Source organism: Marmota flaviventris, chromosome 6 (assembly GCF_047511675.1).
Source record: "Marmota flaviventris isolate mMarFla1 chromosome 6, mMarFla1.hap1, whole genome shotgun sequence".
In the NCBI taxonomy this organism is placed as follows: domain Eukaryota; kingdom Metazoa; phylum Chordata; class Mammalia; order Rodentia; family Sciuridae; genus Marmota; species Marmota flaviventris.
In genome coordinates, this window is record NC_092503.1 from 148,422,412 (window position 1) to 148,446,604 (window position 24,193).

At 45.9% G+C, this 24,193-nt stretch overlaps 1 long non-coding RNA gene across 1 annotated transcript; it reads right to left on the reverse strand.

Moving 5' to 3' along the window:
* Nucleotides 1-3,423: 3,423 nt before the first annotated feature.
* LOC114102809 (uncharacterized) lies at nucleotides 3,424-20,596 on the reverse strand. Its single transcript, XR_003584575.3, has 3 exons — nucleotides 19,728-20,596; nucleotides 18,154-18,311; nucleotides 3,424-3,689 (listed from the first exon to the last, which is right to left on the reverse strand). It is a non-coding gene; the product is annotated as an uncharacterized lncRNA (long non-coding RNA).
* Between the last annotated feature and the right edge of the window lie 3,597 nt (nucleotides 20,597-24,193).

The window sequence follows — 24,193 nt, forward strand, 5'->3', positions numbered from 1 at the left end:
TTTGGCTTCAAGGATCCCCTTTAAGTTTCTTGCATTCTCTAGGGGCCTGCAGGACACATTTTAGGAACTGCTCAGACAAATACAGCAAAACATTAATTGTAAAATGTAAGTGGTGTTGACTGAATTTGTCTTTAAATTTTTCTATATTTTTGAAATTTTTCATAATGAACTGTGGAGGGAAAAGTTTTGTGTGTATATAGGGGGGGGAAAAAGAAAGAAAGAAAGGAAAACAATTTTTTAGTTTCTGGTTTTTTGCCTTACTCCATTGACCTAACCTGAGGGAGGAAACTCCAGCCCTTGGCCTGTCCTGTGTGGCCCAGGGCTGCTCGTCCAGCCTCCTATCTTGTCCTGGAACCATGCTGTGCGCTTGACCAGCCAACACTGGACTGTCCAGAGGCCACACCATGACCTTTCCTAAAGCCGTTCCTTTTCATGGACTCCTCCCCACTCCACGACGCTGTTCTGTCCCCTCCAGACACCAGGAACAGATCAATTTAGCCTTCCCTGAGGACCCTCCTCTGGCCTTGGGCTTTCTACTCCCAGAGTCAGGTTGAAGAGCAGAGCAGGTGGGCATCTGCCCAGGACACTAGCAAACACGGGTTGTTAAAACACTGAAGGAATGAACAGAGGAGGCAGTTAGCTCAGGTCCCCGTGAGCAGCGTCTAGGTAACAGGTGGCAAGTGAATTAATGACAGGAGTTAAAGTACTCCAAGTGGGGTCGTTCCACTTCCTCATTAGTCTGTCCCTCATAAGTATTTTCGCTCTGGATGTGAAAGGTTACTCTGAACAGCCATGGGCCAATGCGGGACAGTTTAAGGCCGCATGGGTCATGTCACAAGACAAATCTTAGGCTTTCTTGTTGTTATTGGCTGTACTGGGGAAGAAACCCGTGCCTCATGCATGCCAGGCCAGCACTTGACCGTGGGGCCACATTCCCTGCCCTGTTTTGTTGTTGTTGGGTATTGGGGGTTTGGTGGGTTTTGGTTTTGTTCTAGGTTTTTTTGTTTTGTTTTGGTTTGGTTTGATTTTCGTTGTTTTTATTGTTGTTTGCATGCTTGCTTGCTTGCTTCTGAAACAGGGTCTTGCTAAATTTCCCAGGTTGGCCTCACATCTTTTGTCCTCCTGCCTCAGCCTCCTGAGTCGTTGGGATTACAGGCACGAGCCACCATGCTGGCTAAATCCTAAACATTTTAATGCCTCCCAAAGAATTAATTACCTGGTTTCAAAGACTGCATTTTCAAAAGGTTAAACTGTTCCTATGTATTCTTTGTCTATGGTAAATCCCTTATTTTAAACAAGGAAAGAAAAAGGCAATTTTTCTTAACAGAGAATCCTTTTCTCTTTTTTAAATTGTTTTTTAATACTTGTAGATGGACAGCATGTCTTTATTTGTTTAGTTTTTTATGTGGTGCTGAAATTGAACCCAGTGCCTCATCCATGCTAGACAAGCACTCTGCCACAGGGCTACAGCCCCAGCCCCAGAGAATCCTTTTCTTTACATCAAAGCTATTTATGTGTTGAACTAATATTTAAGAAACATTATCTTAAAGAATGCCAAACTATCCACCTTCCTAGGAGTCCCGCATTTTCAACCAGTCTAGTCGTCTGAGCTGCTTCTTACTTGGCCAATTTTCGATCCTGGCAGGATGTAACTGTAATTATTTGAATTTCTCTCTCTGCGTTTGACTTCAAGCTTCTTGACAGCAAGGACTGTCCATTTGTCTTTGGATCCCAGGACCTAGCCCAGTGTTTGGACTGCACCACATGCTCCCATAGCTATTTGTCAATGAAGTGAATGTTTCAGGTGAGACACAGGTGAGACCCCTGTGCAGGTACAAATTCACAAATCCACTGTACAAATTCCACACCTGAGCTTCTCACAGAAGCAGAACCCCCCAGCAGAGACCCCAGTTCCTCTGACAACTCACTTAATCAAATATTTATGGAAAGACAAGTGTCAACAACTTGCAAACCTTGGAGCTGGATGCCAGGAGAGTTGCAGAGCAAAACAAGGTCCCTGCCCTTCTGCAGAGAATAATGCAAACTCTACAACGCTCATGAAATGTTCCAGAAAAAAAAAAAAAATGAAGCATGCGGAATTCCATAAAACAAAAGCAGGCGTCCTCCAGAGGACTAACAACTTGAATAGAGGATGCTAAAGAAACTGGTCCCTCCTTTTATCGCTCAACAGTTAAATGCAGACAATGGATGAGGATCGCTGAGGCCCAGATTCCTAAGCTCATAAACCATGCAGCATGTGACGAAAAATAAAATCAAGTTAATAAGAGAGGATCAAATTCTAAAGAGCATCTACACATAGAACACCCAAATCTCCATTCAGGGATGAAAGTAAGTTCTTGAATCCTTTTCTGAAGAGCCCATGGGTCACCTGACAGTCTGAACTTGCAGCATCAACAAGAAGCTTTGTCAGGTGGTCTCAGCTCCATCTATAAAGCAGGAGTAATATAACTTGCTTTTCTGCCCATAAAAGAGTTAAATGAGAACTAATCGGTAAATATTCATTTAAAGACATTTGTGTCTGGGGGGAAAAAAAAACATACTCATTAGACACAAAGCATTCTGATGTTTCCCCCAGAACTGGTAATTAAATTGTGTCACTTTACAAATGTGATCAGATAGTAGTTGGCTGTCATTTAGCCAAAAGATATGCCCACTTCACTTGATTTTCCCCAACGACCTTCCCGAATAGTTCAGACTTAGAAGGAAAAAAAAAAAGCAGGTCAGGGTATTCACTCTCAGATGAAGATTTTACTGGTGATTACCAAGTTCATTCTTGATATCTTTAAGTCTTCTTGGCTAACCTGGGCTCTAGAAACTGTCTTTCTCTGAATGCTGTTGTTTGCCTGCTCTGCAGCACCCAACCAACCCTGAATTATTGAATGCCTCGTTTCAAGTACCAATTTCCAGGGTCAGGGTTTATCTCCCTGGGAGGATAGAAACCCTCTCAACCCCTCTCCTGTCCCTCCTGACATCTAGCTTAGCACTTCTTGGCAAATACTTGCCAATTTGACCTGAATCTTTAAGAGAAAAAGCCACCTATGGATGTGACCATGGTCCCTCCAAGCATACCTCCCAAAGGCCTTTATGTCCCCACCAATGTATTCAAAGGCTGCCAACTGATGGGCTAAATCCTAAAAAAAAAAAAACAGATTAGAAATGGGAGCAGAAGAGAACTTGATCCTCAAGCCCCAAATTGAGGTTTCATTATTAAAAAAAAAAAAAAAAATCAGAGCCTGCATCTATTTAAAGAGCAAAGACTTGGTTCTCCAAGCCTGTCACTCCATGTACCATCTTTCAGTGAACAGGGAAAAGAAAACGGCACTGAAGGAAATCCCCGGGCCTCAGGGACAGATGGAATGCTTGCATTTGGAGTCTTTTTAAAAATTTTTTAATATGCCCCGCTAGTCAAAGGTCTCCATCGATGTGAGAAATTAATTAGTAGCAGCTTCCGCCATTGCAGCTTGGCTTAACTAATTGCTGATATGCCAGGGATGGGGGAGGAACAGCAAGCAGGGTGGGGTGGATTACCACAAAACAGATGAAGTTTTAATTAATGGTGTCACTGGATGTCACTTCTCCTGGAACAAAGAATGACCTCTTAGCTGGTAACTGATGCGGTGCGCATTCACGGCACAACCACAATCCCTTCCTGGTCCAGATGGCCCCAGCTGAAAGGAAAACAGGGGAGGAAGATGCTAAGGTGGCAGGAGCATCCTCTGAGCACAGGGGACCACCTCCACAGGTCCAGGGACACAGAGCCTGCGGGGGCCTTGCTGGGTGATATATGGACGCGGTGTGCAAAGATAGTACATTCACATTGACCTCAGAGTGTACAAAACCGTGCAGTTTTGACACAAAAACTACAACCCTACATTTAAAATGATTACTGACCCCCTTTGACGTCTTAGCTGTAAGTAGGAGATTTAATCATATCGTCGGGCTCTGTGATTTATGAATACCATAAATCACATTGTGTTTTTTTAGCCAAGTCGTGTCTGTCACCGTGCTAAGGGACCAGAGCCACTGGCATCTTAGTAAGAGATAAAAACAAGACTGTTTATAAAGATATTTCCGAGTCGACAGCTAATTGGGAGCTAGAGGAAATGAGCCTGGCCAGACTCCCTCGACGTTCCCTTTTTCCCTGGGACGAGGTGGGTGCTGCTGTCAACTGCCCCCACCCTCTCAGCCCAGCCCAGTACCCTCTATCACCTCCTCCCTCTGCAGGGACGCGGGTGGCGCCTTATAAAATCAGCATGGATGCTTTCGCACAGGTGACTGATGGCTGTCCAAAGGTGGGGGCAAAAGTGGCACTCTATGTGTGGGTTTGCTAAGATTGGGGCAGAGGACAAATTCAAGTTCACCAAAGAAGTTAGTCGAGTGGTACATGATTGAGGGGACCCAGGGCCTTGTGTGGACCAACACCCAACGCTCAGGCCTCTCCACCATGCCAGGCAGCTTCTTTGTTTCTGCCTACATTGCACCAACATCCACTTTACACTAAAATCTACATTACTCCAAAAACTTGCTTCAGAACCCCGTGACTACCAGTTTCATCCTAATGTCTAATAATCCAGGTAAGTTGCTGTGATATCCGTTTGCCCTGCCGGCCATCACAAAACCCCTTAGACTGTGCCACCTGAACAGCGGAACTTGGTTCCCTCACAGTTCTGAAGACCACAAGCCCAAAATCAAGGCCTCGGCTTGCAGATGGAATCTTCTCCCTGGGTCTTCACGTGTCTGGGTCCTTGTCTCCTCTTCCTGGAAGGCCACCATCAGATTGGATAAGGCCCACTCACATGACCTCCTTTTACCTTAGTTCCCCATTTATTGATTTGGTACCAGGGATTGAACCCAGGGGCGCTTAACCACTGAGCCATATCCCCAGCTCTTTCTTATATTTTATTTAGAGACAGGGTCTCACTGAGTTGCTCAGGGCCTTGCTAAGTTGCTGAGGCTGGCTTTGAACTTGAGACCCTCCTGCCACAGCCTCCTGATCCAGAGGGATTCCAGGCGTGCTAGTTTCCTCTTCAAAGGCTCCATCCCCAGCAGTTGCATACTAAGGCATCAGGGGATAGGGTTTCAACCTATGAATTTGGACGGGGGGACACAATTGAGCCATATCCCTTGTTTTTTCCCCAGCATCGCCAAATTACATGAGTGAGCATGCCCAGGCGTGCACACAATGCACGACACTTTACCTTTACCCTTGATTTTCTCAGAAGTTCCCAGTATTGCACTGGAAGCTGTATTGAGAAGTCCAGGGTCTTGTGGCTCACAACAGTCTCTGGGGTAAACCCAAAGCCTGGCTGTAAATGCTCAGTTTTTGGGACATCTAACCCTTTCCTGGGGATGGTGGATGCCTGGCCACCCTAGTGGCAGTGGAGGGAAGGCCTTGGAGGCTGCTCTCTGGCTGCTGTGTCCTCACTGCTCTTGTTGCTGAAGTGCCCAAGGCCAGCATGACTCAGGATCTGTTCCACTGGCAGAGCAAACCACTCAGTCCTTGCCCAAAGGACTTTGGTCTCAGTCCCCAGCTGACAGTTTCCTCTGCTCTCCCTGTTCCTGCAGGTGCAGGGCACTGGAAGTGGCTCCCCTACTGATCCCCAACTCCAGCAGCTGCCTTCCAGCCTCTGCTTCGGGAAGTGTCCCGTCCGGCAGGACACATCAACGTGGGCAGCGAACCTAGATGGGGAGGAATGAAGGGACAAGAGACACGAAAGGTGACAGCAAGACAAAAGTTCTGATCAAGCTGCAAACTTTTATTGTTCACACAGGGGTATTTATATGGTGGGAATGGGGAAGCTCTCTTATCGGCAGTTGCTGGATGTCTGCACAAGGTGAGATAACCGCAGGATGTTTCAGGAAGATAGGTTTCAGGAAGATAGGTGGCCTCAGGATGTCTCAGGTGAGATAAGTAGCTGCAGGATGCCTCCCAGGCAGGATGTCTCCCAGGGGGCTGTCAGGCTAATCTTTGAAGGAGAATTTCCTTCTAGTCCCTGACATCTCCCACTTTCTTATATAAAATATTTGACCATACCTTACCGGCCATGTTTTTAGGGGGTGATAGAGGCTCTGTTCCTCTAGAAGGCCTTAGAATATCTCCTGATCTGAGCGAGCATCTTCACTAGGAGATTTCGTGGTGGCCTTGGCATGTTTTTGGAGGAGACGGCTTTGAGGGGGGAGCATGCCAACCGCCATGCACCAGAGCGTGTCACTCAGAGGTCTTGGGTTTTGGGATCCGTGGATCCATCCTCCTGCAGTCCTTCCTGCACCCTCTGTCATTATGGCCTAACGTCCTCACTCCATGGGTGAGTCCTCCCCCAAGCGGAGGGGCCCATGGAAGAGCGAACCCTTATGGCAAGGGCAGAAGATGGTTGGTCAGAGCTGTTACTTATACTTTTATATAAGAAAGAGAGATCTGTGGGGTTGTAAACTTAAGAAATAAGCCTGAAAGAAGGGTAGAACATCCTTTTAAATGTTGGCAGCGCGGTTTTCCATCTCCAGACGATGATAGTGAACCTGTATGGGCTTAGAGGCCAAAATATTAATCTGTTCTTTAATAAATTGTACCAGCCTGTTTATAATGCAGGGTCCTATGGACACCATTAAAAGCAAACCCAACAAAGGGCCTAATAAGGGAAGAAGGTAGGGTAAAAATCCATTAAGCCCAGTCCAGAGGGGATTTTCAAATAGTTCCCTTCTTCTCCTTTCTAGATCTTCTTGAAGCTGCTTAATTTTAGTGCGTACTATGCCTGATTTATTGGCATAAAAGCAGCATCTTTCCCATAAGGCCAAGCAAATACCTCCCTGGTTAGCTGTCAGCAAATCTAAGCCTCGTCTGTTTTGAAGGACCACTTCTGCCAGGGAGTCTATTTGGTCCTGTAAATCTTTAATAGTTCCTGATAGAGTTTGTACATCATCTATAAGTTGTTGAGATAGGCGACGGTAAGAGTGTATAGCCGTGCCTAAGCCAGCTGTAACTGTGCCCACAGCAGCTGTTATTCCAAGGCTGGCAAGGAGTGGTAAGGCCTGTATTGCCCGCCTGTGTCTTTTGACTAAGGTGTCTAGGCTAGGAATGGGTAGAGGTTCATCTCCTGGGACAATAGTTATATCAGGGAGTAATAAGGCAAGAACACAGCCACCGGTCCAATTCGCTGGAAGCCTGGGGAAGGCTGAGTTTCCTCCACACATAAAAACTGTGCCATTGGGGGGACAAAGAGATGGGGTGGGTGAGGAATAATTTTTTACTGTTGAGCAATTTCCAAAGGAAGTAACTCCAACATCAATATCATAGGTATTATTCTGCATCGCGCCTAAAAGACATGATGTAAAAGTGCCTATAGGCTGTACTTTAAAAGGAAATCCAGGTTGGCATGTATTATCATTGTCTATGATAGAATTAATAGGAACTGCCATAGGCATGATTGCCCCTGTTGTCATGCAAAGCCAGCAATCACCAGCAAGGGTGGGGTTGGAATTATTAAGCAAGGAGAAGGTAGTTTCCAAAATATCTAATGTATTGGTATCTAAATCAGGGAGCTGGGATTTAGGCAGCATTAAGGGGTGATATGTGAGCTCAGGGATTTGGGGTTTCAAAAGTTTGATTATCTGAAGATGCTTGACAGCATCAGTGGGTCCTCCACCATCAGAGACCCCTGTAGGGGCCTTAATGGGCCAGCAGGAGGGTTTACCGACAGTGCCTTGGCACCCAGCTGACTGTAACTTGGTATATATGCCTTCTCCTCCCCGGTCAAAGAGGAGGGGGGTATAATGAATAGTGGTCCCCTCTGCTGCATGAGTTTTAGTTAGGGTGGCTTCAAAAAATTGTTCTCCCTGCTTGTTAACACAAATTGAGGCTGACGCATAACAAGAGACATGCATAGCCTGGGTATGCATACAAGTTGCAGAACAATTTTAGAGAGCTTTGAGAGATATCAATAAAAATATAGTTAAAATCCTTAGATATTTTGTAGACATAATTATAATTATCATCTTATGAGTTTGAACAGTAACTTTGAGAATTAGAAACTACTTGAAGATTGTATTTTCACTTAAAAGCACATTTATCTCAAATATCTGTAACTGAAAAGGCAGAGTATCTGATAAATGTAAATACAAAACATAAATAATGGGTTTTCTGTTGAAGAAAAACAATTAGGCAAATATATATTAACTAATCAATTAGGCATGTGCTAATTATTTTATCGATTAACAAATATAGATTATCTAAATATCTTAAAAATATATATTAAGAATAAGAACATAACTTATAATTGTATTAATTTTATGTAACCACGTGGTCTTAAAATATTTGGATCCATTTTAATTTATTTTTAACTAGGAGTGCACTCTTCTATGTGACGTCACTTAATGTAACTGAAATAAAATCCTTGTTGAGTATACATATTTATTTTTTATAGTTAGGAATGAGAATAAGGATTTTTTGGTCATCACAGGAACATTGCCGGCTTTGTTCCTGTGGCGAGCAAATGCATCCTCATAACCTCCAAAATTAAAAGTAAAATATAAAGAAGCATGTTTGATATCTCTCATCAATAGAACATTATTTAGTAACACAACTATAGAGAAAAGTCAGGTTATTTAACTCAGAACTAACTTAAATTTAGGGCTGCAACATAGAAAGCTGTGGAATTAAATTTTGTCTGAAAAAGATATCTTTCGTTAGCATTTACAGGTAGGCATTCTTAAAAATACAGGTTCTGAACAGCTCCGCTAGAAATCTGAAACACAGTAGTACAGGTTAGTGGCTGGAAGGCGGGACTAGAAGTCCCGTCTGAGTGACTGTGGAAGAACCAATCGGAAGCCCGCGAAAGTGTGGGAGGTGGGACCAGGAAGCCCGCTTTTCTGGCCAGGCACCCCATGGTTACCATGGTGATGCAAACAACATGGAGTCCGCTGCCCATTTTCGGGGCAAAAGTTCCCCAAGTTTTCCTAGCCGATTGCATTTTGTTTGATTTTGTCTGCATTTTCCCCCGCCTGGCCAAGATCTTACTGCGGTAGCAGCTTGTTCTGTCTCTGCGACCTGCGGTTGCAGCTCGTGTACCTCCTGCACTTTTTTCTGTGGCACGTGGGTGCTCCAAAGGTTTTTTAGCAGCAAATGCTAGCATTACCATCAGATTTTAAGTTAGTCTGTGTTTGGCATTTAGGTCAAGTAATTCAAGGGTTAAAAGCACTGCTGGCCGCAGGGGCTAGGACCCCATAGCAAGCAGCAGCGGCTAAAGTCTCTTGTCCCCAGTGGCTGAGTTACAGCCATTCTGATTCATAGGACAATCAAGTAGTAAAAAGGTCCGTACATACTTTCTGAGTATTGACAAAAACAGTAGAAAATTGAAACTTATTTCTCTCCAGGTAAACATCACATTTTCTCTCCCTTTTTCTCACTCTCCTAGTGCAAACTTCTAGAACGTAAAGGCCAAAAAATATCTCTCTTTTTTTTTTTTTTTAAGCTTTTTTTTTTTTGAATTAATTAGGTTCCAGTAAGAAAAGGTGGGAACAGGCACCTTTTCTGGGCCAAAGGATTCATAACAATCTTAATAATAATAATAATAATAATCTTCATAATAATCAGTCTCCTATTCTAAGCCATCTTTTACCATCAATGGTCCCTTCAAGGGGAAACCATGGACACAATTCTCCTATGTATGAAAAGAATAATCTTAAGTCCTTTTTCTTAACACACGCCCCCCGTGTCTTGAGGGCCTCCTTGAGGCCTGACAAAAACAACTCATGTGACGAAACTGCTTGTCCCATGGTGGGTCACTCACCTTGCGTCGTCCTCTCTCTCCTCCTGGATCTGTCTCTCGGTCGTGTCTGCCGAGGCGATCTCGCGCTCCCGCTTGGCCAAGTCTTCCCGGAGGACGGCGTTCCCCCTCAGTCAAAGGCTCGAGCCCCACACTGGGCGCCAAATGTCCCGTCCGGCAGGACACATCAACGTGGGCAGCGAACCTAGATGGGGAGGAATGAAGGGACAAGAGACACGAAAGGTGACAGCAAGACAAAAGTTCTGATCAAGCTGCAAACTTTTATTGTTCACACAGGGGTATTTATATGGTGGGAATGGGGAAGCTCTCTTATCGGCAGTTGCTGGATGTCTGCACAAGGTGAGATAACCGCAGGATGTTTCAGGAAGATAGGTTTCAGGAAGATAGGTGGCCTCAGGATGTCTCAGGTGAGATAAGTAGCTGCAGGATGCCTCCCAGGCAGGATGTCTCCCAGGGGGCTGTCAGGCTAATCTTTGAAGGAGAATTTCCTTCTAGTCCCTGACAGGGAAGATTCTGCCCTTTCCCTGGTGATGATCCCAATGAGCTCACCAAGTCCACCCCTCAGCTTCTGTCCTCATCTCCCACACTCTTGGTCCCTTTTCTGGGACTATAATAAAATACCTGAGATGGGTAATTTATAAAGATTGGAGGTTTATAGGATTCATGGTTCTGGAGGCCGGGAAGTCCAACAGCACGGCACCACCAGCATCCGCCCAGCTTCCGGTAAAGGCCTGCGTGGTGCTTCATCGTAGCACGGCAGAAGGCATCACGTGGAGACAAAGCAAGCTGCCAGCTCAGGACACCTTCCTGTCTTATTCAGCAACAATGCCACCACAGGGCCCCACCCTCAGGCACATGTCTAGTTCTGATTACCCTCCGAGGGCCTCACCTCCAAACATCATCCGCCTGCAGATTTGGGGATTAAATTTCCAGTGCATGAACTTTGGGGGGACACATTCAAACCAAAGCAAATTCAGTGTAGCAGCAACATGACACCCTGGCACATGCTCTCTTTCATCTCATGTCCCCTTATCTCCTCTGCAGGGTTTCCCACCTCAGCCAGGGACACCATGTGGTCACCTCTCCTTATCTGACGGGCAGCCCTTCAGGGTCCATTCCCCTCAGCTTTCCTGGGAGGGGGTCACCACCTCCCATTTGCTCACCTCACGCAGATCCCCCTATTCCCTTTCTCTCTCCTCAGCCCTTCCTCCCCAAACTGAAAGAGGTTTTAGTTGCCAACAGTACAGGAAATTTCCTTGGGTCAGATTCATGGTCTAAAGCGAGAACGCTGTGCTCAGACTTCCAAGGGCTGCTCTTCAGATGCGGGTGGGAGCTTTTTGGAATTTGAAGCATGCTGTTCTTTCTCAGCAAAGCCTGGAGCTGAAGACTCTCACTTTGCACAAAGCAATCCTGACATGAGACCCAAAGTGAGGTCTCTGCCTGAATGGATGCGTTCTGTGCCAGGAAACCTGAGGTCAAGGTACACAAAGACACTGATATGTACAGAACATAACGCCTGTTGCACTAGTAGCTATGAAACAAATTTTCTGGTACACACCCAGAATAAGCCAACTTGTTAAGGGCATTCGATTGACCTACTTAGCATTATTTTCCTCATTAGATATGCACTTGGGGAGATCCATCAAATGCAGGAGCCTTTCTCCGGTCCTAAGCAGAAGCCTTGGTATCTGAGAGGTAAGACCACAGCCATCAACAGCAATTGTAAAGTGCTGCTTTCTCATGCACCTAGGACTAAGGCATATAAACATGCACAGAAGAAACCCCGCAGAAAACCTTCAGCACAAAAGGATCAGATTGGCTGCTTCCATTAAAACAAAAAGCCTGAATTAGAGGCAACCCACCTGGAGGTTCAGACAGAAACCGAGAGCCGGGCTACTTGGCTTCATATGCCAACTCCCCTTGTTCCTACCTCTGTAACTCCACTATATTGCTAAATGGTTCTCTGTCTCCTCATCTGCAAAATGAAATGTGCAACTGCTAGTCTCTCCCAGTTTTCTTGCTTTTAAAAGAGGGCCTGTGGCCTGGTGGTGTGGTAAGGCTTACAGGATTAGTCCATGTGAGGTGCTTTGTCAATGTTAGCTGTTACTGTTACTACCAGACTGTGGGGAAAGTGACTATAATGAATATTAATAGTTAAGGTTTATTGAGTGCTTAGTATATGCCAGGTAATGTTATAAGTTCCTGACATGTTAACACGTGCTAAAAGTTATTTATAAGAATTTCTATCCATTCCTCTATCTGTATTACCACCCCCACCTTCCGCTAGTAAAATTCTGGCTTGGTTCATTTGGCATTTCCCCATATTTGCAGCTCACGGGCCTTAATCCACAGATTGGGGGGAAATACAGTAAGCCTGAGAGGCAATGAGATTTGTGATTGCAATAAAGAGAATTCTGGCAAGGAAAAATAAAAGCTCCAAGACAGCTTGTCAGGTAAGCATGACAAGTTTTGCAGCAGGTAAGACTAAAGAGCAGAGTGCCCTGGGGCACGCCTGTAATCCCAGTGACTGGGGAGGCTAGAACAGGAGGATCACAAGTTTGAGGCCAGCCTGGGCAATTTAGCAAGACCCTCACAACTTAGCAAGACCCTGTCTCCCAAATAAAAATGGCTGAGATGTGGCTCAGTGGTACAGTGCCCTGGGTTCCATCCCCAGTACAAAAAGAAAAAAACAAAGAAGGAATGGAACAGAGTGTTTTTCGCTAGGTGAGGTGTTATTCAACTCTCATCCCAGCTACTCAGGAAGCTTAGGCAGGAAGATTGCAAGTTCAAGGCCAGACAGTATCAGAAAAAAAGAAAAAAAAAAGAGAGAGAGAGAGCAAGAGAGAGAAAAATTTCAAAGACAGCTACTCTCTTTTGAAACTGAGGGGTGGACAAGTTAAAGGCAAAGAGACATTTTGTCTTGGATTGTGCTGAGCATCAAGCCCAGGGTCTCACACATTCTAAGTAACACTCTACCATTGACCCACACCCCCCAGCCTCAGAATAGAAATATTTTAAAGTTTAACTATCTGGTACACATATACTACCTCCATGGAATTTTCTTAAGAAACCATAGTAAGTACTTGAATTTCACGAAAACTTCTTTGCAAACATTCTTTGAATGTAACTCCAAACTAAGAGCCATATGGGGGCCTGGCTTTATGCAGGTTACACATGCACTCTCTCATCTTATCTCCACGGCAATCCCAGGAGGTGGGTGCTATTATTATCCTTCTTTGAAGAGAAAACTGAAACTTACAGAGGTAACTTGCCCATCTAGTCACACAGAAAGTGCCGGAGCTAATTGCACATTTAAGTAGTTTGATCTCTGAACCTGCACACTGACCACTGGGTCCCATCAATCACCCCTTTGCGCCTGCCTCCTGGTAGTTCTTGCCTCTGGATTATCCTCTAAGATTGTTGCCTCAGGAAACAAACCAATGCCAAGTTTTCTCACCAATAAACACAAATGTTTCCTTTCAATAGAAACAAAAGTCATATTGTGTATATTTGTGTGTGCCTGTCTTTTAATTTAATTAAACATTTGCATTGTTTAAAATTCAAAAGGTAGGAATAGTCTATTGCAAAGTCCCCACCTAACCTTGTCCCTCCAGCCATCTGGTTCTCCTTCCCAGAGGCAAACAATGTTATCAGCTCCTATTGTATAAGTTTCAGATAAAAGGTTTACAAGCAAATGCACTTTTTTCTTCTCTCTTTCTTTTTTAAAGGTCAGCACAACATACTCCATGTAGTGCACTTTGATTGTTCCCCCTTATCAAGTATCTGGAAAGCCACTCCTTATTGGTGTGTAAGAAAAATCCTCCATTAAGGATGCACCAAGATTTTTAAAATTAGCTCCCTGTCAGAAAATGAGAATATTTCTAAGTGTGTGCAATTGTGAAGGATGTGACAGTGAATAACACTGTACTTAATGTCTATCCATAGCATAAATTCTTGAAACAGAATTTCTGGGTCAACAGCCAAGTGCATGTGTATTTTTAAATAGATGCTCCCAAATGGCCCTTCACAGATTATTTTTAACAAAACATACTCCTACTCACTGTGTTTAAGGTTGCTTATTTTCCCACACCCTCTTCAACACAGAAGGTATTAAACTTTTTGGTCTTTGCCCACCTGATGGATGAAGATGGAAAACCCACTTCTTCTCTTTCCTCGAGATCCACATGTTTACACTCCAGCCCTAGCCCACAAACCCCTTTGGGCATTCACTAAAACAGTACAGGTATTAAACACACATATGGCTCAGTCCTAGCCCCCGCTTTGTCCTAGAAAGCAATAACTTTTCCCCATGATTGTATATGGCTTAAGATTCCTTCAGATAGCTGGGACTCGAGTAACTCCAGACCTCTTAGTTGTGGAACATTGTAGTCATTATTGGAGTTTCAGAAGAATAAATAAATAGGCTTTCTCTCCTAATTCTTTTCTCACCCCCTTACCCCATCCAGCTTCAAGTTGGGATCAAATTAGAGAATCAAAGTCAGACAGATGGAGGTCAAAATATCTGCTTTATTTCTGAGTAAAGCCGATTGAAAGCCAAAGCTGAGACCTGGAAACAGATGGGTTTCCTAATATCTGCCACCACCATCAAGAAAAAGCCATCATTGAACCCACACTCCAGCCAGGGCAGGCTGGCAGGTGGATGCTCCTCTGACGCAAGGTCCACTTTTGATAGGGCCTGGAAGGACAGAGGGTTTCTTGGGGTCTGCCTTGCCTGGAGGAATCTATGGGAAGGCCTGGCCACATGGTCCACCAGCCAGGGAGCCCCTGGAGAGCCGTGGCGAATGAGGGGGATGATGCAGAAAGACCAGGAGCACCCCTCCCCTGTAACCCACCCTCCAGAGGCAAGGAAGCCATCGCTTCTGTAAGCCAGTGTAAGGGGAGGAGGATCAGAGGGCTCTACTGATAGTCTAACCTTTGGGGACAAAATTATAAAGAAAATGAGATCATTGTGCAGGGCACCAAATTTTTTCATTCATGCAACAAATACTGATTGAGGATTTCCTTTGTGTCATGCTCTGTGCTAGGATTGGGCTCTACAAAGATGAATCCAACCCAGATCTTGCCTCCTATAGAATCAACGTGGCAGAAGAGAGCTCGCTGTGAACCTGAACCATTCTCACACCAACTCTAATTGAAACACAAAAAGGGAAGGAAGAAGGCCTTGCAGAGAAGGGCCCTTGAGCTGTGTAGGAAGGGCAAGTTAGGTAGCCAGTCTCCTTGTACCTAATGATATTTTGCAGACAGAGCTTGTGGGCTGGGCCAGAGGGGAAGACAGGATCCGAAAAACAGCAGTTACAAAAGCAGAGAATGGAGGCAGGATCCAGGTGGTGCCCGGGGCATGGAAAATATTTCCGTGTGGATGGAGACCTGAGCAGAAGGGGAGAAAGGGGCATAAGGGATGGAAGGTAGGGCTGGGGAGGGCGGCACTTCCCGCCAGATTGAGAAGCCTGATCCCCAGGCAAGGGGGAGGCTTTCATGCTGTTTAAGCAAAATTGACATGACCTGATTTTGTTGCAGAGAGATCATTCTGGCAGCAAATGAGGAGGATAGGTTGGAGAGAGAGAGAGAGAGAGAGAGAGAGCGCACTCGGAGGGCCTAACAGTTAAGAGTTAACACACTGGTCCAGGAGAAAGAGGTTCAGGGGCAAATTGTCAGGAAAGCCTTGGGAAGTAAAGAGACTGGACAGACATTGCATGGGTGGAATGGTAAATAAGCGGTGACTGAGCATCATGGGAGGTGAGCGAGGAGTTGAGGTGCTCTGTTTGAACAGTGAGGTTATAAACAAGACTAGAAACAAAAGAGGAGCAGATGTGGGGAGAGAAGATGAATTGAATGTGGGCATATTGTGTCAAAGTTGCCTGAAAGATGCCTACTAGGATGTTTCAGTTACAGTAACAAAATACCTGAGATAATCAGCTTAAAAAGAGGAAAGGCTGATTTCAGCTCACAGTTCTAGAGCTTTGAGCCTTTGATCTGCTGGCCCCATTGCTTTGAAGCTGTGGCAAGATGGCGCATCACAGCAGGAACATGTGGTAAAGCAAAGCTGCTCACCTCAGGGCAGGGAAGAGAAGAAAGAGAGAAATCAAGAGAACAACATCCCATGATCCCCTTCAATGGCACTCCCCCAGTGACCTAAAATCCCACCAGGTCCCACCTCTCAGAGGCTCTGCACTTTCCAGTAGGGCCAAGCTGAGGACCAAGCCTTTAGCACAAGGGGCTTTGGGGCCATTGCAGATTCAACCTTGGGCAGATGTGTCTAGTGGGTGCTTGGAAGAAAGAGTTGGAGCTCAGAGAGAAGTCCAGGATGCAGACAGACTTGGCTGCAACTGGGATAGGACCAAAGGGGAAGCGGTGGGAAACTGTCAACGCCGTCTGCTGAGAACATGATGAGACATCGGGAGCCAGAGGAGTCAAACAGGGAGTATCTGGAGCAAAGATGAGGTCAATAGGGACCTTCAGTGGGGTCAGGGGCAGAGGAGTCAAGGAAGCAGAAGAATCCTTCAACTAACCGCAGAAGGAGTAAAATCCCCACCCCACCTCCCCATGTGCTCAAGGCCACACGGGATCTTTCCAAGGTTTGGGCACTTTTCTCCTCCATGCTCGTTCTGAACCCTCCACCCTCCCAAGAGACAAAAATGGGGACACTCAGGGGAGCCCAGCCTCCACCCTCCTACCTCCCTGGAAGAAGATTCTCCTCCTCAGTCACAGAAAGAAGGAGAAGAAAGCAGGGTATGTCTTCAGGACCTCCTTCCTACACAATCTGGCCAAAACTCTGCACTGATGAGCATCAGAGGGAGCCTACCCTCCTGGCTGACGCTTTCTCACAGGTTGGACCTGCTCTAACAGCGACTCTGCAAGGAGCGCCAGGCCGGGCCCTCTGCTCCCATCTGCCCGCCATCTTCCACAGTCACCTTCTTTAGTCCTCAGACTTGACACCACTCATCCACAGAGCGTGAACGACCTCCTTCCTTTCCACAGAACTTCTACTGACTTCTTCAAACCACGCCAAAGTCTTGTCCAGTCTGTGGGTCTCCCCTTCACCTTCTGAGGGTGAACCCAATTCATGACCCACATTCTACTGTCTTGGACTAGGGACTTGGTCTGTGTTAATCCTTTCTATTTGTTCATTTGCCTGTTTGTTTTACAAAAATCGTGTCACTTACAGTATTTATTTTGAAGAAAAAGCAAATTTTTTCTACATATCCAAAACTCTGCCTCTAAGTATTTAATTTATTCAACTGAGCCATATTTATTGAGCAATTACTTGTCACAGGGCAAACACCGTCCTACATGACAGAGGTTTTAAGTAAATGTAAGTGAACAAAGCACCCATCCCCTGGCCCAAGAAACGAGCATGGGCTCCTCCAGGGGATGGAGGGGTTACTTATGTCCCAACCCCTCCCGCCGCCCCATTCAATAGGTCCCGCTAAAGCAGCTGCCCCTCTACCCACCTTCCTAAGCAGAGAGGAATGAACAAAATCTGAAATATTCGTGTTGACTCCAGGAGTATCATTTAGGATGCTGTGTTTTAAAAGAAAAGCTTTGTTTACCCTGCAAACGTGGTGAACGGTCCTAAAACCTGATGCACTTTCTATGAGAAGGCGCCCAGCACTAGCCCACCAAGTGACCGTACCCGGAAGGCAGGGTTCTCTGCCTTGGGACAGGAAGCAGAGTGGCCATGAGGGCAGAGCATGCTGACCTACCAGGAAAAGCCTGAAAATACAGAGGAGGTCGGGCTGCAGCTGAGGGTGCGGAGGCCAGCTGCAGACCTCAGAGGACGCAGGCCATCGAGAGATGAGCAGCCTGAACAAGGGCAGGGGAGGAAGGGAAGGGCCCTACAATCCAGTCCTCGGCCTCACCGTCTGTTTTACTACGATGATGATAAAGTCTTGAGGTTTATGTTTATTGCAAAAAGTAAAATGGATTAATAATAATTAGAAAATACCTAAACCATATGTTCTTCATAAAAAATTGGGGCACGGAGGAAGGGGATAGCTCCATAACACATGGTCAGATCCTCCAAAAAATTTGAGTATCTCTTTTCAGGCTTTTAGCCAGTCCATTTTTAATAAGTTTTATCTTCATAAAAATGTCATATGTTGAATATAAAAGTTCACAGCTTGCTCTTTTAGAGGCTAGCATTATGGTGTAAACATTGTTCTAGTAATCATCCTTTTTAACTTCTCCCCTCTCTCCCCCGTTCCTCCCCCACCCTCTCCATATGAAACCCTGGGTCCCCACCATGTCCCCCACTTCTCTGTCGCCTCCCACCCCATCATTCTCTGCTGTGACAGCAGAAGCTTGAAAGACCAGAAAAGTGTTAGCCACTTACCAAATGCCTGAGGCTACGAAATGCTTAGGATCCAAGACCCGAGTAAGGGACGGACATCTTCATTTCCGTATGCAGGACTTACAAGTCCAAGGGAGATCCCCATTTGAAGGTCCGTGGGTTCCCATCTCTTCATGTCCAGAAGACCTGGGAGGCACACCCTGTGAGTCAGAAAAGGATTAGATGTGGGTTGTATTTGTAATAAGTGATGCCCCCCAGGACTACCAGCGGCCAGGGGAGGACAATGTATCCCACCACCAGTTCAAGGTATTGTCTCACTTCATGTGCCTCAAGGAAGCTATGGGCTGCTTCTTAGAAAGGGTGAGGGACAGTTGTCCCTACACAGAATATCCCCAGAACACTACCCGTGAAACGTCCACTCCTCTTCCTTAATATCAACGCTGAGAGTCCTACCTTGTCTGCACGATGGAATCACCTGGGCAACTTCCAAAGATGCCCGTGCCTGTGTCCCTGCCCAGAGAGCAGGACTGTACCCATTTGGGTAGCAGATTGGTTTAGAAGCTGGAAAAAGATGCCCAGGTGGTACCAATGTGTGTCAGGCATGTGTGGGGACCTCTGCTTTCACACCAGGTTCTCAGAAATGACTCCTGCCATTGCCTGAGACAGCCCAGCCCCACAACTCTAATGTGGTATGCTCTGGAAAAGCTCTCTAGAAGGCATCCAAACTAAAGGAATATGAACTTGGATCAGTGCCCGCAGAGTTCATGAACCGTGGGATCGTGACTTCAGACTGCTTCTGCCCAGAGACCTCAGCTCTTTACTGGATAACTGAAGTGGCTGAAGCAATGACCACACCAGATAAGTGAAGTTTTATGGTGTCTCCATACACGGGATGGGTCATGTTTTCATATACATACACAGGTTCATGGGAACTTAGCCTACAAGGGACACAGTTGAACTACAGTGTCTTCCCTTTTTCCTCTCTAACTCATTCAAACTGAGAGTTGAAGCAACTTGAGAGATGAGCATCTCCTCAGTTTGCCATCCTGTGACGTCTTAGAGCAAGTTCACACACAGCCTGTTCTCAGTCAAAGCCAAGTTCTCGGCCACCTCCATTGCTGCTGACTCTCCCAGAGCTGGCTAACGGGCCGAGGAACAGCCACGGCTCCTAAGTGACAAGACACTTTTTGTCAAAGTGGTGCCTGGGGTCCTTCTCATGGATATCAAGTAAGATCGCTTCCCAATTAAAATGTTCCACATGAGGCCCGTGACCTGTTCCCCAGGGAGGGTGCTGACTGTTAGAGAGCTGAAGTTCAGCTCACGGCTTCCCACTCAACTGCCTTTTAAATGGAAAAACAATTACTTTCATCATTCCAAGCAGGACGTTTCCCAGAGCCAGAACAGCTTCTCTGAGCATCCTTGAGAGACTTGGACCGGGGAGAAAACTGGTCCTCAGAGCTCCCAGCTGATGCAAGCTGAGCACATTCCCCAGGAGATGCACTCCTCCCTTCTTAGGGCAAGAAAATAAATGAAATGTTTGGGAAAACAGCCCTGAATATCGCCCTACTGGACTCCAGAAGCAAGAGACAGATCCAGCCAATGATGGTTCTGCTCACCTTGGAGTCCAGACCAAAGACCCCAGAACACACGGATCACGGCTGGAGAAGAAGCCTGTTCCCTTGGCTTCACTGCTGTGTGTACATGGGGCAAGTCGGGGCATCCTTCCCTTGCTGGGTCTTCTTGTTGTTTCGTTTTCCAACCATCTTTAAAGTCTTTCTTTTATCATACGAGGGGCACATTTGAACTACAGTGTCTTCCCTCTTTCCATCTAACTTTCATTCAAATTGAGAGTTGAAGCAACTTGAGGGCAGGAGCCATCCGTCTCCTCAGCTTGCCATCTTTGCTTGTCTTTTCTTGTTTTCCAACCATCTTTAAAGTCTTTCTTTTATCATATCAGAATCCTTCATAGAGACCCTCTGATGATATACTTAGTTAACAGAGCACAGAATCCAATCTCAGTTGTATTTCACCCTAGTGTGCTATAGGGGACCCCCAAACACTCGTTATAAAGAAATTATTTGAAGCAAATATTAAATTCATGGGGGTTCACTGTGCTCTTAAATAAAACCTGTCACTTGACACCTTGGAGGAGATAGTTCAGGTGGTAGAGGGGCAGGGGATGCTTAAAAAATGAACTCAGTAACAGTTAACACAAGACTCCAGGAGAGTCACAGGTGTGCTGCTGTCGGGACACGAACTGCACCTGTGGCCACCTCCTGAGGGCAGAGCATTCTGAGAGCGACCTTTTCCTAGAAAGAAGGACTCCTCCGGCCGGTCTTCTTCTTGCCTTCTCTGTTTTTGATGCCCTTCCTAACTCATGTCAGGGACCACTTTATCCTATGGATGTCTTTGGCTTCCATGATGCTTTTATCTCTAGATCTTCCTCCTAATTCTCTGTTTCTTTGTTGTCCTGCTCATGGGCACACATTCCTAAGTCCTGGACTCCCTGGGCTCCTTCTTGGCCCTTTTCTCAGGTGCTCTCCCAGAGTGACCTCCTACACTCCCTGGACTTCAGTGGTTGTCTGTAAAGTCCTGACCTTCATTCCGCTGTCTCCTGGACATAGATTAGCCACTGTGGAGACTCTTAGGGCTTAATATGTATGAAACAGGATGTGTCGGTCTGGTTCCTAAATCTTGCTGCCAGTCCTTACCTTGCAGCTGGTCATCTACCCATCCATTGGTATTCACCTTTAGAATTCACCCTCAAGACTTTCCGCTCACCCCCTGTACCTAGTTCATCAGCATTTGTCTCAGGAATTGAGTTTGGCTGCTAGGCAGAGAGGGAGAGAAATCACAGTGAGTTCAACAAGAAAAGATTCGGGGTTTTTTGGTTTTTTTTTTTTTCCCCTAACATAGTGTGAAGCGCAGAGGTAGCTGTCCAAGGTTGGGGTGTCTTGCTTCTCTGGATGCTTTTCACAAGGCTTCCTTCCATCCTTAAGAGTACATCCTGGTGACAAGACGGCTGCTCCCAATTTCCAGGCTGAACAAGAAAGAGAGAAAATGCAATTAAGGCCCCTCCAGCTGAGTGAGTCCCCGTTAACAGTCGTCATTCCAAGCCAGGCCCTTCCAGGGAGTCTCAGAAACTTAGATTTCCAGGTGGTTTTTCACTCTTCCCCATAACATATAAGGACTGTTCACAAAGAGAACAGTAAGGCAAGGTAGAAATCTATGCCATCCATTCTACTTCCTTATTATCTATCAGATTCAACCTCCTCATACACTTGACTCAGACCCACCTCCTTTCCTCTATGGAATGATTAATCGCCTCCACATTCGACCCCTGCCTCCCACCTCTGCCCCTCGTCGCCATTACACTGCCACAAATGGTCTGACCAATCCCTGCCTAAAGTCTTTCAGGGGTTCCCCTTTTAGCCTTCAAGGAAAAGCCTAGGCTGCTTTACATGGCTTAAAACCCTTCGAGATCTTGCTCAAAATCACTTAGAAACCTTACTACCTCTCCTTTCTCCTCTCAAACTCCATTCACACTGTGTTAGTTTCTCGACATTATTACTAAAATTCCTGACATAAACAATTTAAAGGGGCTGGGGTTGTGGCTCAGGGGTAGAGCGCTCGCCTAGCACGCGTCAGGCACCGGGTTCGATCCTCAGCACCACATAAAAATAAAAAAGGTATTGTGTCCACCTATAACTAAAAAATAAATGTCAAAAAAAATTTAAAGGAGGAAAAATTTATTTGGGTTCACAGTCTCAGAGGTTCTAGCCTGTGGCCCGCAGGCCGCATTGCTTTGTGCCTAAGGCCAAGCAGGACCTCAGGATGGAGGGGCATGGCGGAGGAAAGCTGTTCAGCCAGGAAGATGAGAAAGGGAGAGAGAGGAGGAATCCAGGGACATGATACAGTCCCCAAGGACACGACCCCACTGGCCTACTTCCTCCAACCCTTCCCAACCCGCCCACTGTTTTTACACCTCCCAGTAGTCCATTCTAATTATTAATCCATCAAATGGATTCATCAACTGATGAGGTCAGACTTCTCCTGATTCAGCCATTTCCTGAAATCCCTACCTACCTCTGAACACGGCTGCACTGGGAAGCAAGCCTCAACCCATGAGCCTTTGGGGAACCTTCCAGATCCAAGCCTCAACCCACTCCAACCACTTCCTCCATCGCAGAACAGCTCAGCCCTCTCCTGCTGGCCCATCCTTACAAGTACTGCCTCTCTGCCGGCAACTCACACGTTTTTCTGTGTAATCAACAATTAATGATTGGAGGAAGTGCCCCCACAGCAAGGCCACCTGTTCACATACTGAAAGACAGTCAGCCAAATATGTTCCTTGTTACCCCGGAATAAATATCACCCTTAAAACACAACATGCCTGCCCCCCTCGGCCTGGAGATAATCTAAGAGACATATCATGAGAGATTAGAACATGCCACCCCAAAATATGCAGGAGGCAATTTAAAAGAAGATGCAGGAAAGCTCTTGGCCCTCCGTTTGCCTGATACTGAAAAGTATCCTGCACCCCTTTCTCCCAGGAAGAACAGAGGCTGACCTTGAAACTCACTTTGGATGTGGTACCAGAGGAATTTACATAAATAAGACCTGATCTGCCACCTATTTGCCTTCCCCCCAATTTACTGCCCCTAGAGACCCCGAGTCCTTTTTCTTTGTCTCCTCACTTCTCCAAACATGTAGTGGTTTTTGTTGAAAAGCCTATATAAGATAGAGTTCCAAGTCACCTCTTTGAGAACTACTCATTCTCTGGGTGTCTGCCATGTCTGTGTGAAATACACATGTTAATAAATGTCTGCTTTCCCTTGATAAGCTATGCTTTTGTTGTAGGAACCCGTTCCAACTAAGAATGCATGTGAGCTAAACAAAAACTTATTTTTCTTCTCCTACTCCATCAAGAAAGAAAGATGTGGGGAACTCGCCCCGCACCTTCTGTATAATTGGTCACAAGAGTGCAGACTTCCACGTCTACTGGGAGAAAGGGGGAAATGCTCCCCTCACTTGAGGAACCTACCTGGTCAGCTGAGACACCCCCACGTAGAGGAAAGCAGACCAAAGAAAAAGTGGAACACAGTGAATTCCAAGGTGAATAATAATGGAACAGGAGCTGCCCCCTAGATGCAGAGAATCTGCAGAATGTATTCACCAGCCTAGATCCAATCCCGAGATGTGACTTGTGGGGTGAGAACACAGACAAGAAAAAGCAAGAGCTCACTGAAACTGCATGGGATAATGCTTTTCCTAGTTCCTGAAAACTGAGCAGCTTCCCTGAAAATATAAGGGGTACAAGAACTACCGCTGGGGAGTCGAGAGTGAAGGTAACACAAGGTGATGTGTTTACAAAGCCCAGAGCCCAGATCCTCCAGCTATTTGGAGACCCCTGTGGAAAACGGGACCCTGAGTCTATTTTGCCATCTGTCACCCTGGCTCCTTCCTGGGAGCCTTCCGTGGACCTGGTTCATGCCACTTCAGTGCGGTCCCTTTGCTGTAAATAAGTGCTCCTGGCAGGGGGCTGGCCTGTCACCCCACCTGGTGCTAGCACTTGGCTGCCTTTTTCAGCACATGCGTCACCGGGAATGAGACCAGTAAGTGAGTCAAGTATCCTGGAGAGAGAAATATAATGATCACCAGGGCTGTCCAATGAAAGAAACTGCTAGGAACACACATCAGCTGCCTGTCGATCTATGTTGCTGTAGCTCTGCGGGGAAATTCTTTTTGGAGATGTTGGCAGGGAAGGAAAAAAAAAAAAAAACTTTGGGGCTCTTCATTTTTCTAGTGACACTTCCCCTTGACTGGTTACCGCTTCTCCACGCCTTACACTTGAAAGGAAAAAAAAAAAAATCCCATATTTTAGACACAAATGATGAACGAAAATAGCAGAAAGGTTAGGAAATTTCCAGAATTCTCCTCCATTGCAACCCCAAGCAATTTTTTTTTTTTTTTTTTTTTTTTTTTTTTTTTTTTTTGGTGACAGGAATTGAATAAATTGCACAGGGAAAATGAAATCAGGGCTTGAAGAAAAGGGAGGCTGAGTGAAGATAATCGCCAACAC